At 35.2% G+C, this 11,678-nt stretch overlaps 1 protein-coding gene and 1 long non-coding RNA gene across 11 annotated transcripts in view; both read right to left on the reverse strand.

Moving 5' to 3' along the window:
* LOC144446036 (protein 4.1-like) overlaps positions 1-6,186 on the reverse strand; it is an 82,688-nt gene extending 76,502 nt beyond the window's left edge. For all 10 annotated transcript variants that reach the window (XM_078135715.1, XM_078135707.1, XM_078135713.1 and 7 more), the window contains exon 1: positions 6,070-6,186. The gene's annotated coding sequence lies outside the window, so the exon portion shown is untranslated. The remainder of the gene's footprint in view (positions 1-6,069) is intronic.
* Positions 6,187-11,511: 5,325 nt separating this feature from the next.
* The window catches only part of LOC144445508 (uncharacterized), a 2,314-nt gene continuing 2,147 nt past the window's right edge, over positions 11,512-11,678 (reverse strand). Inside the window, exon 4 of the long non-coding RNA XR_013481910.1 lies at positions 11,512-11,627. This is a non-coding gene — a long non-coding RNA (uncharacterized LOC144445508). The remainder of the gene's footprint in view (positions 11,628-11,678) is intronic.

Here is an 11,678-nt window from a genome sequence, read left to right on the forward strand (position 1 = left end):
AAAGAATTTAAACAACGTTTGAATTTGTTATTGAAATTAATTCTTCAAGTTGGTTAACACTTCTGTATTTATGAATCATAAGCCAGTTCAAAACTAGAACATTGGCTTCCCTTAGACCAAAACAGTAACTGAGTGAAATGAATATAGACAACCTATCTTCTGGTTCTGGAAAATTCATCAACCCACACCTTTATTTGAAATGCAGACAGTTGTTATGTAAATTGATAACCATTCCACACTGCCAGTGCCCTGGGGTGACTAATCACAATACCAAGACTTCTATTTATATCAGTTTGAGTCCAGCTACAAACCAATAGTATTTTGATATCAGTGATAAACAACTGTAATATATAGAAATATATTCATGATTCAAGCATCACAGTGTTCTCCAATGAATTTAATCACTTCATATATATTTTGCCTAACAAAAGAATATGTTATGTTAATTACTGTCTTCAAGAAATCATATGATGGAATCAGCTATTCTATAAATACCTAGGAAGAACCCTGGTGATAATACATGTATATGGTAAGCTGAATAGATGCCAAGAGTTGAATCAAAACAGAGTAAGTAACAATACTCTCTTGAGAAAAAGACAATATTTCATAATACAGACATATTTAAGTTCTGTTGTTTCAGAGAAATCACTACTTTATAAAGATGAGAGGAGAACCTGGACAATGGTATACAAATTATCAAAAGCCATTGACAGTTTGTAATATATAGAAATATAGATTCCCCAGTATGGCCTCAACTGAACTTTCTACATGCTAGCACTCTCGGTGTTCAAGTATGTCTTAAACTAACAGGCAATCAATTCATAATGGTCCAAATCAACTACTACTGTACTGACAGTGACAAATGACTATACAGCTACATGCACATGACATTGTCATGTACCTTACACCAAAAACAACCCTAAAATGACCTGATATGATTGGAAATACTTGCCTGACAGTTTACGAGAAAGATTTAGCTATATGTACATGTAACTGCCCCAAAGGTACAAACTATACTATTTGTCTAGGCCGTGCAATCTATCAAATCGTAACATACCATCCATCAAGAGCTGCTAGTTAGTAGAACAAGTACTGCCTCTATGCATTGAAAACCCACAGACTCATTCAAACAAGGTACTTATTGCAGTTGTCATTTGTTATTATGTTAAAAGATAAAATTCATTATGTCAAAGAGATGAAATGAATTGAGTTTGTACCCCTTGTGTGTCATCTATCATTCTACCACACACACACAAACACACACACACACACACACACACACACACACACACACACACACACACAATAAGCTGAAGGTTGTACCCCTTGTGTGTCATTAATTCTACCACACACACACACACACACACACACACACACACACACACACACACACACACAACAAGCTGAAGTAGATGAACTAAAAGTATGGATCTATATCCTGGTATGTCAACACATATAGTAACCACAATGTTTGTGTATACCTGTGCCATAACAAAAATGTATGCCCGCATCATAGTGTAAGTGGTCTGGGTTCCCCAGGACTCGGTGGCATAAAGGGTTCAAGTGTGTGATTTCTTAGACAGTAATTACTATCAACACACCATATTATATTGTAATGCAAATATTTTCTGGACAGGACATTGGTACCTGTGTTTGTTGGCAGTTGTGATATTATTTTGCATGAAATGATTTGGCTAGGATTTCAATTTTATCATGAGGGCACTCACAAGTTACAAGAGGGTTTGGCACCCTTGTTACAGTATTCAGAGAGAATAGCCACTGCATATGGTAACAACTATCATAATCTTTATACAAAGAGAAACATGTCTACACTGTACATTGTAACCCCCCCCAACCCCCAACCCCCAACCCCACTATACAGCAAAGCAAAATGTACAAGTGTTTGATGAATTGACCAGTTAATACATGCCTACATTAGTACAACTCCCAGACTAAACAGCGAGTGTTTGATGAATTGACCAGTTAATACATGCCACACTTACTAAAATACATGCATTATAACAGTGGTTTTACTTTTCTAATTTTAATTACAGCTGCAGTTGTAGACGTTGACCCTTAATGAACTCAACACAACAATATACTTATCATATTACCTATAGAATGTCAATACTCAACCACTCCCACCAAACACTCTTAAACCATAACACAAGGCTTTCATTGAGTCAGCAACACAACATAAGAATGTCAATTCAAAAACTGTCTAGGTCCTGGTAATAACACCCACCCACACTTTATTTGTGGGTTTTTGCTGTTCAATATGAAATGAGATGTCTGGCTGATATGTCTCTTGCATGGTAATCATCTTGTTCTCTTCAGACTTTGGGTAAACATTGTGAAAAGAAGGGAAAATATTTCACTACAAGGTCTGAGTAAATACACGTGCATACATACATACATGAAAATGGTGGTCAGTCATTTGACAAAGAAAAGCATAGAACATCAACTTCTTTATAATAATCTGCGGTTCCTTGGTTGATAGGTAATGGATACCACCTTGGGACTTGTGAAAATCAGCATATGGGAAATTTATATAATATGGTTTATATCATGTTTATCAAATCAATATATATCTATTGCTCACTGGCCAATAACTACAATAAAAATCAGCATTGATAGACCAACTATTCTTTGAAAACAATACAAACTCATAATTACGTCATATTTATTAAAGATGTTGTTCTGACTCTAACCCAGTGCCCTGTACTGCAGAATCTACCAATGTCACCATTGGTAAATTCATTATACATTCTTCATACATGTAGATATTGTTCAGATCCTGCTCCAGTGTGGACTACTACATACCCTACCAATGTCACTGCTGGCACAATCATCATGGTACAATATGGGAACTCTTAAATCAACAATTCTATCATGACTCAGCTGGAAAGCTTTTATAAATAGCTGATAAAAGAGAGATAAAACTATTATCACCCCATGATGTGTTCTGGGGTGTCTGATGATGTAATAGCACAGACCTCAGCCTGTACAGCACCATTTCACATACAATGCATAATGGGTGGACTTCAGGAACAGTGCAGTGCTGCTGTGTACATTTCCTGAGGCATTCAAAAGAACGCAAAACCATAAATAGCAAATGAAAGTCATATCTGAAATGGGTCATACCATTCTATAACAGAGGTGTCGAGCATTCAATGGAGGGTTTCCTGCTGATACTACTTGAGTGATAATACATTCACTGCTAGCCTTGGGGAGATATCATACAATCAAAGACCAATCCACACTAATTAATCTCATTAACATGACAGCAATTGAGGTAAACAATGGTGACTGATAGTAGGGGATGGAGATAATGTAACTCTACACCACACATACTGCACACAGTCTATATGATGTGGGCTCATTTTGAAATTGTATACTGGGATGCTACTTTATTTATAGTCATAATATCACCAAACCATTCTTCTTGTGTGGTGTATTTTCATACACTTTCACAAACCAACAATAGTTTTGCTATGATTTCAAAATTATTATAGCTTGTAATTTGTAAGTCACAATTTCCAGGATGTGACACATGATAATTTTGAAAGTATATATTGAGATACAGCTTACTAGTATTTCATATTTCATGTTCATATTTAACTTCATAATATCACCACCATTTTATATTATGTATATTTTTTTCAAACCACTAATTATAGCTCTATAATGCATAATAATTATACACAATCCACATCTTAATTAAAACATTCTACATTCTATAACAAATGTCATTACAGTTCATATTATCTAACAATGGTCACAACATTGGTGAAAACAGTTCTAAAAAATAAATAAAATAAATTTAATAATTACATAATACAATGCAGTTTATATTTAGACTTGTATCTCTTGTGAGCAGACATTAATATCCTGATAACATGATATTCAATGACAATTACACCCTTCCTTCCTTGAATGCATTTAAGATGACTTAGTATTTAATGTCAATCTTGGTAAAATAAAATTGCTACTTTCTAAGAAGAATTATATAAAATTCCTCTTTATTTTGTCAACCATTTCATTTATAGTTATTTATTGAATAGATAAGATGCCATAATGATTATTGTATATGATGAGTGCAGAGAAAACAACTCTAGAAATGGCACACTTCCTTGTAAGATATCAATTTTAACCCAGACATATATGGTCATTAATAACAACGTAGTGTCTCTGACTGAGTAATGACCAGATGCTAAGATGTAATAGGTATCCAAATCCATTTGAGCCCTGTGTTGTGGTCATCACCACATCTTACGCATGTTTTCTCATTAACACAGTCAAAGTTGAGCGCAAAGGTTTCAGGTAATGCATACCAATTTGCCATTTATTTCCTACTCAATCACCACGAAGCTGCAAGGCTAGCTCAATTCAACCATATATCTCAAATATGAGAACCCATATTTGTTAACTATGATAACAAACTGAAATGCTCTTTCCAAGAAACCATCTTAAACTAAACAAAACTACACAAATTGAATCATACCTTACATGATATTAATCACCATTATCTTATACTGACAGAATGCTAATGACTAAACTCATGAATTTGTGTAAATATAGATATTGCTAACCTAAGTAAATTCATCATACTATTGAAATATCATATGAACAGAACAGGGTGTGTCACTAGTACTATGCAAGCAAAGCTAGCTGCAATATACCAAATACAAATATATTTATAAAACACTTCATTCCATTCCATTTTTAAGGTGAATGGGGTCACAGAAACACACTTGCCTCCCTCAACTCTGTTGTTGGTCATCGAACTGTTTGTCCCTCAATGGAAAGAATTGCATCAGCATATTCATGAGTTGTTTTCCATTCAAGCAACCAGCCATTTTTTTTCATACATAGAGAAAAGGCACTCAAGCATATCTATGGGAAGATTCTGTACTAGATTCAAGTGCTTTAACAAGAAACTTGGCATGAATTGATGTGTACTTGGAAAGCTAGTCTGGGCTGAGAGCTGAGTGATAAGTTCAGGGTACATAAATTCTTATCTATAAGTGATTAGCTTACAGGGCTTCCCCAGCTACCATAAAACTCAACTTTTCTCCACTCTCAATACAATGAGATTTTCCCAATGTGTATTTGGTACTTAAAAACACCCAATTACCCAAAAACGTGTAAAAATAATAAATAGTTGTGATCGTTGGTAAATTATAAGACAGTTTGTTGGACGCCTGGGAAACAACCCCGGTACTCTAGGGTCACTACATGACATTAGGTTTGCCTGTAAGTTCAACGTTCATTCCGTGTGTCGTCTGCGACCCCGTCAAACCGGAACTTCTATTTTACTAGTGTAAATTGACCTTAATATCCGAACGAGTGACAACGGATAATTAAATCTGTCAAAGCAATTTTCTGTGACTCCAAACGAAATAAAAATCTTCAACATTTAAAAGTGCAATCTGTGAGAGACTCTTGCAGTCAGCGAACTTTATTTAAAAGTGGACATACAGTACGTCTGGTTGGTACCTACCTTACTTACTGAACATCATACATCATGATTATGTTTACTAGTATAAAAACGCAATAAACTTGATTGTAACCCAAGTGAACACTTGTACGTCATAAACTGTCCACTAAAATGCGTTCGGAATGTTAGACAAGGCAATCTGATGTTGAGGAATACTTATTACGAGGTGAGAAATATGCACACATAGTCAAACAACCCCAGTCTAGGTAGGTGTTCATAAGATGAACTTGATTATTTTCTCACCTTTGCATCCATAAGGATGACTAAGTTGTTTATCATTAATCAACTTCAAAGAGCAACAATCAATGTTCTATGTCTGAGCAGTGCACATTATTTTAAAAGCTTAGTGAAATCAGTTGAAAAACACATGAAAAATAAGACTAATCGACAGCTAAGTCGAGAAAATGAGACAAAATGGCGGCCAACCCAACCAGGTTACACACAAATAGTAGTATGCTATGCAGTACTAGCACGTCCATCATATTGACCTCGATAATATGCTAAATATAAACAACATCTCACAAGAACGCTAGAATATAGGCATATGAAAGTTAAATATGCGATCTTACCTGCGATGTGTCGCAAAACTAATACGTCTACGAGATAGTAGCTGTCAAGCCCTACCACACACACTCCAAATTACAAAGGGCGTGCTAAAAGTGACGCTGCCCGGCGATGTACCGAACTGCTGCATCCTCTACATATCACTACGCACATTTGATAATCACTCTTTTTTTCACAATTTTCTTTCTACTTTTTATTTTTTGTTGGCATATTCCAAGCATTTATGTATATGACCATTTATTCAGGATTATTTTAAACGCTATATTCGGAGGAATTTTACTAGTTTTTAGGTCTCCTTTATACACGCGTAGGGTTATATCTAAAATGTTTTACAAGGCTCTATGTATTACACTGTTGGGCTAGACAGACCAGCAGCCGTATAACACAAGTTACATTGATCAATTTGCTTACCCAAAATTGTGTATTCAGAACACGTTTTCTTAGGTCACCTGGTGGTTAGCTATCAAAATTTTTGCCATGACCTATTTTATGTAGGCAGACCAAGCACACACACACACACACCTTTGTTCCAATTTAGCGCGCCTAGTACCTTTCCTAAAAAGTGAAGGTAAATATCAAAGATGGCCGCCACGTAGGTTCGTGAGTACCTGTAAATAGTTTACAGCAAAACTTACCAAAGCGTGTAGATGTTATTTGGCGGTGGTCTTTTTTTCCAACCATGCAATTGTTTAGTCTGTTTAGAGTCGATTTAATATAGACTTTTCGTTATCTTAAAGTGTTTTATCAGACTCAGATCCAACACGATGCCTTTATATGAACTTTACACTTCGAGGCTAGGCATCCATCATCTAAATATCAACATTTTTGGTAAACATTTCAATTTTCCGTAAATAAATTTGAAATCATTCATATTCAAATAAGAAGGTTGGGCGGGAACAGCTGCCATAGACGGGACGCGTTACCTTGGCAGTAGTGGGACCATCGAAAGTACACAAATAAGACTTGTCTAAAGCCCATCACCTGAACAACATCCCGACATTGACCCTCCAATGCGTACGATAGAGAAAGGCGGGATAACCGCAAATTAAAAGTTAATTAAACATAATGCCCACTAGTAAATTTAAGTTCCATGATTATTAAACAATAGAATTAAAGCATATTTATGGTCGGGAACATCAAAGATGGATGAATTATTTTTTGTTGTTGCATTTAAACTTTTGTTCCAAACACAAAAAGCTGAAATTTTCGACTGCGTACTTCAGTCTTTGTCTTTAGAGCGAAGGAATTTTAATGCAAAAAGTTCACATTGAATTACCAACACAGATTAACTTCCATTTGAAGCTTACATTACATTTCCATAACATTTCATATGATTGCATATGGTCACCGCTAAGGCCTAGATGGTTTATCATAAACGTGTTGATAGTGATTGTTAGATAAAATTAGACTGTATATCTGGTTAAATTCACGATGCTTGCATACAGTCTAGTAAATATCATAAATAATCTTGAGTATTAGGCCGGGAAATTAGTATTAGGCCTGGAGTATTAGGCCTGGAGTATAAGGCCTGCATGGAGTATTAGGCCCTTGTACAGAACACGTAGTAGTCTTGACTGTGTGTTTCACTTTCGATGAGTAATACTAATACGGGTAGTAATAATAAAACCGTAAAGTCGTCGTCTTGTGACATGTACAGGTTTTATGGATAAGCTTATTACCCAAATAGATATTTCTCTCAATGTGAAGAAATATGTATTGTTCATTCTTTGTTCCCGATCTTACAGCGTTCTAGGTGAATTCGGATCCATAAATATAATCGCAAACATAGTATTCCCGTGACTGTGCAAAATGCTCTTGTTTCGTTTTGATTTTGTTGTTTTTGTAGTTTTCAAGATAAGCTTACACAAATTTTGAAGAATAATCATGGAAAGGTGGGTGTACGGTTTGGTTTAAATACATGATATGAAATGATCGAACCGGTAAGTTTATATAGAATGAATAAATACATAGATAAATAAGTAAGTAAATAAATAAATAAAAATTAATCAGTTAACTAACTAATTAATTAATCAAATAATAGAGACGGACGCATTTACAGACAGACAGACAGACAGACAGACAGACAGACAGACAGACAGACAGACTGACAGACAGACAGACAGACAGACAGACAGACAGACAGACAGACAGACAGACAGACAGACAGACAGACAGACAGACAGACGAATGAATAAATAAATAAATAAATAAATAAATAAATAAATAAATAAATAAATAAATAAATAAATAATGCAGCACATTTAGAATCCAAATAAATTTTAAGATGCACAGAATGTATTTGGGCATTTATACTACAATCTCTTATATCCGAACCACATTCCATCAACCTCCAAACACCGGCATGCACCTTTTCTATAGCCCTAATCACACTCCATCAATTACCTCCAACCGCCCTCTTTTTAGCCCGAGGGAACTATACTTTTTGTTAGAGATTCAAGTTGAACTTTGTTAAGCGACACTTGCACACTGAAGACTACTTGTGTCCTATACATAAATGTAGTACTACGTGTAGTTATTTTTACATGTTTGTAATCTGCTGTGCTGCGTATCGAAAGTTGTCTTAAAAAAATAATAATGATCTCAGGTTAGGTTATTATATACAATTGGCAGGAAAACTTTCTCAACATCACGAGATTTGACGTAATGAAACCACTTCTCTTTACAATGGACTATAAAATTAGGTCAGTGAGATGATTATTTTTATTTCATTCGATTGTTTCAAAGTTCCATGTCGATTTGACAAGATCATACTGTGTAACTAGGTATGCTGGGATATTTCGTTGAATCTGAAGTTTGAATCCAAGCTTACAAGAAAAGCGGGTCAAATAATTCAAAAGAAGTTGTTTACAGAGATTTTGATTTCAACAGCTTAGCTTGAATACACTGCAGATGTTAAGTGTTCTACCCTTTGATACTACACATATACATTAATACTTGTCAGTACTATGACCTATACTGCAAGGTAAAAACAATTATCTCAAACTTTCTATTGACATATCAGACAATGAGAGAAGACCTTCATACACGTTATATCACGAATATGATTCTATTGTTTGCCCTTCAAGCTTTGTCACGGTCATCGACTCATTTGCCCGAGGCCCGCCCGCACAGTCACTTGCGAGCTAATATTCTATTCAAGGATATGGTCATGATACAATGTAATGGCGTTATTTACGAAGATCCAAAAAATACTAAAAACACAAATGATGATGCTTTTATTTTATAACACAACCATCGTTGAATACAATATTACCTCACAAATGAAATTGGCCCAACGTCTATCTTCACCCCGTCGTCTGTAAATAGGTTCTACTCTTTATGTAAAACCACAAGACACAATTTCAGACCACTATTCTTCTATAGTGGTCTGAGACATAATAAAACAAGTTCCATCCACACTTTAATGTCCACGAATCCATATAAAAATTTAGTCTTTTATATATATTATAAATATCAAAATAACGATTGTCGATTTCACTTTTAGTTTTCATTGTGTTGTCAATAGAATATTTTAATACGATTGGCTGCTCTCTGTATTTTCCAGAGCTTAGCTATATTCAAGTGCATGTGTGTGTGTTTGTTTGTTTGTTTGTTTGTTTGTTTGTTTGTTTGTTTGTTTGTGTGTGTGTGTGTTTGATTGATTGTTTGTTTGTTTGTTTGTTTGTTTGTTTGTTTGTTGGCAAATCGATATCGTTTGTGTCCTGGTTCTTATGTTGTAAACGTTTTCTTTGTCATGTACATATTTTTCATCTGTTTTCTACTAAAGTTCACATCCCATGATATCCTATTTGTGTACTTCATAAAGTACCTGTGATAAAGTAAGACATTTACTCCACCGTGAACTATGTACTAAGAACCATAAAACTGCAAAGACTGACATTTACACACACATGTGTATAAATAATTTGTTACACACGTGTACATAAAAGATGTATTTATGTATTTGTATACAAATTTATCACTATCTTACTTTATTTGAATGTTTTACAGGTTGCCTCGTGTCCTGGCAGTGCCTGGGTAATTAACTAGTATAGGACGCCCTCGTGCGGTGCAGTGATGATCAATACCGGTACATCGACTGCTGCAACGCTTGACTTGATGGTAATTGGCCAAATACATGTAAGTAATGCGATATAGACAAAACGCTGCATAATTTTACCATATTCAATATGCTAGTATATTTGACGAAATCGTACAGACAGTATACTAACACCCAAGACAAAGGACAAAGTGTCGCAATACACAGTTATAGTGAAATAAAGTTGGATAGTTTTGTTTTGCGTTGTCAGCGGAAAAGTGTGCTTTGCTTTGCGCTTGCGAGAATGGGGTGTACCCAAAACTTAGATTGACAGACCAGCCGTTGTGGGCGCGGTCTAATGTCCTTTTCCCCAAAGGGTAGGCCGATAAGCCCAGACCGATGACGTCATTACAGTATACACAAACCATTCGGGATGGAATCTGCACTCGTTTATTTATTCTCTATTTAATAAACCATGTTACATTACATTACATTACATTACATTACATTATATTACATTACATTATAAAAAAAACTGTGAAGGAGAGAAGAGAAGATTGAAAGTACATAAACGTATGATATACATCGCGAAAACACGACTAGCAAGTAATTGGATAAATCTCGAACCTTCATTACAATAATGAAATAACTCAATGCGTGGACACTATTTACAAATAATGAAACATTTGAAAAAAAACAAGCCACGATATATTCCATACACCATTGGGTGAGAACGAATTGATTAGAGTCATACAGTCCATGATCTATTTAGAGATAACAGCTAGCAACTGTTGAAGTACGTAACACAGTAGTTGCACATGTATTACTTGATGTCTATTGTACAACTGTAACCCCACCTTTTATTTTCACATGTACACCCACACTCACACTCAACCAGGTCGCATTGGTCGGTTGTCAGGGGCAACGTGGCATTATGTTATTAACTTTATAGTAAGCCCCAAAGGATAGTTATATCAGATTTGACATCATGCATCATTTGAAATCACAAAGTTATACGTTTTGTGCACGTCAGGACATTGGACTATACAATTTATAACGGTTGTAAAGACACACGCTCTTGTGATTCAATCCTTATAATTATTACATTGGAAAGATGGAAAGCAGAAATCCCAACAAAAGTTGCAGATTTAGATGATATTTGAATTTATTAGTGTTATTATTGTAAACGTTTACATATTACGATGTATCTTTCGTACACCGAGCGTTGTTAGGTTCAATCAACCTAGTGGAGGATAAAACTGAGAGAGAGAGAAAAATGGAAACATGAAAAATTAAAGGAAATAAAGATGGCGAATGTAGGTAACTGATGAACCGAAACATTAATGATGAGAAACGAGTCTCATAAAACATATTGTTGTTCTTGTTGTAGCAAGACAAATGACTTGTCAACGCAGTCTCTATGCATCGTCACATTTATGATTTATAGGCCATTTTCTGCCCTGGGATAAATCCAGCAAACACGTCTTCAACAGTTGTAGGTGAATGCAGAGAGTAAAATGAAACCTACAATATGATGGAGGAAAGGGTTGAGATAGGTTATCAGAAATCGATCTT

This window comes from Glandiceps talaboti, chromosome 14 (genome assembly GCF_964340395.1).
Source record: "Glandiceps talaboti chromosome 14, keGlaTala1.1, whole genome shotgun sequence".
Lineage (NCBI taxonomy): Eukaryota > Metazoa > Hemichordata > Enteropneusta > Spengelidae > Glandiceps > Glandiceps talaboti.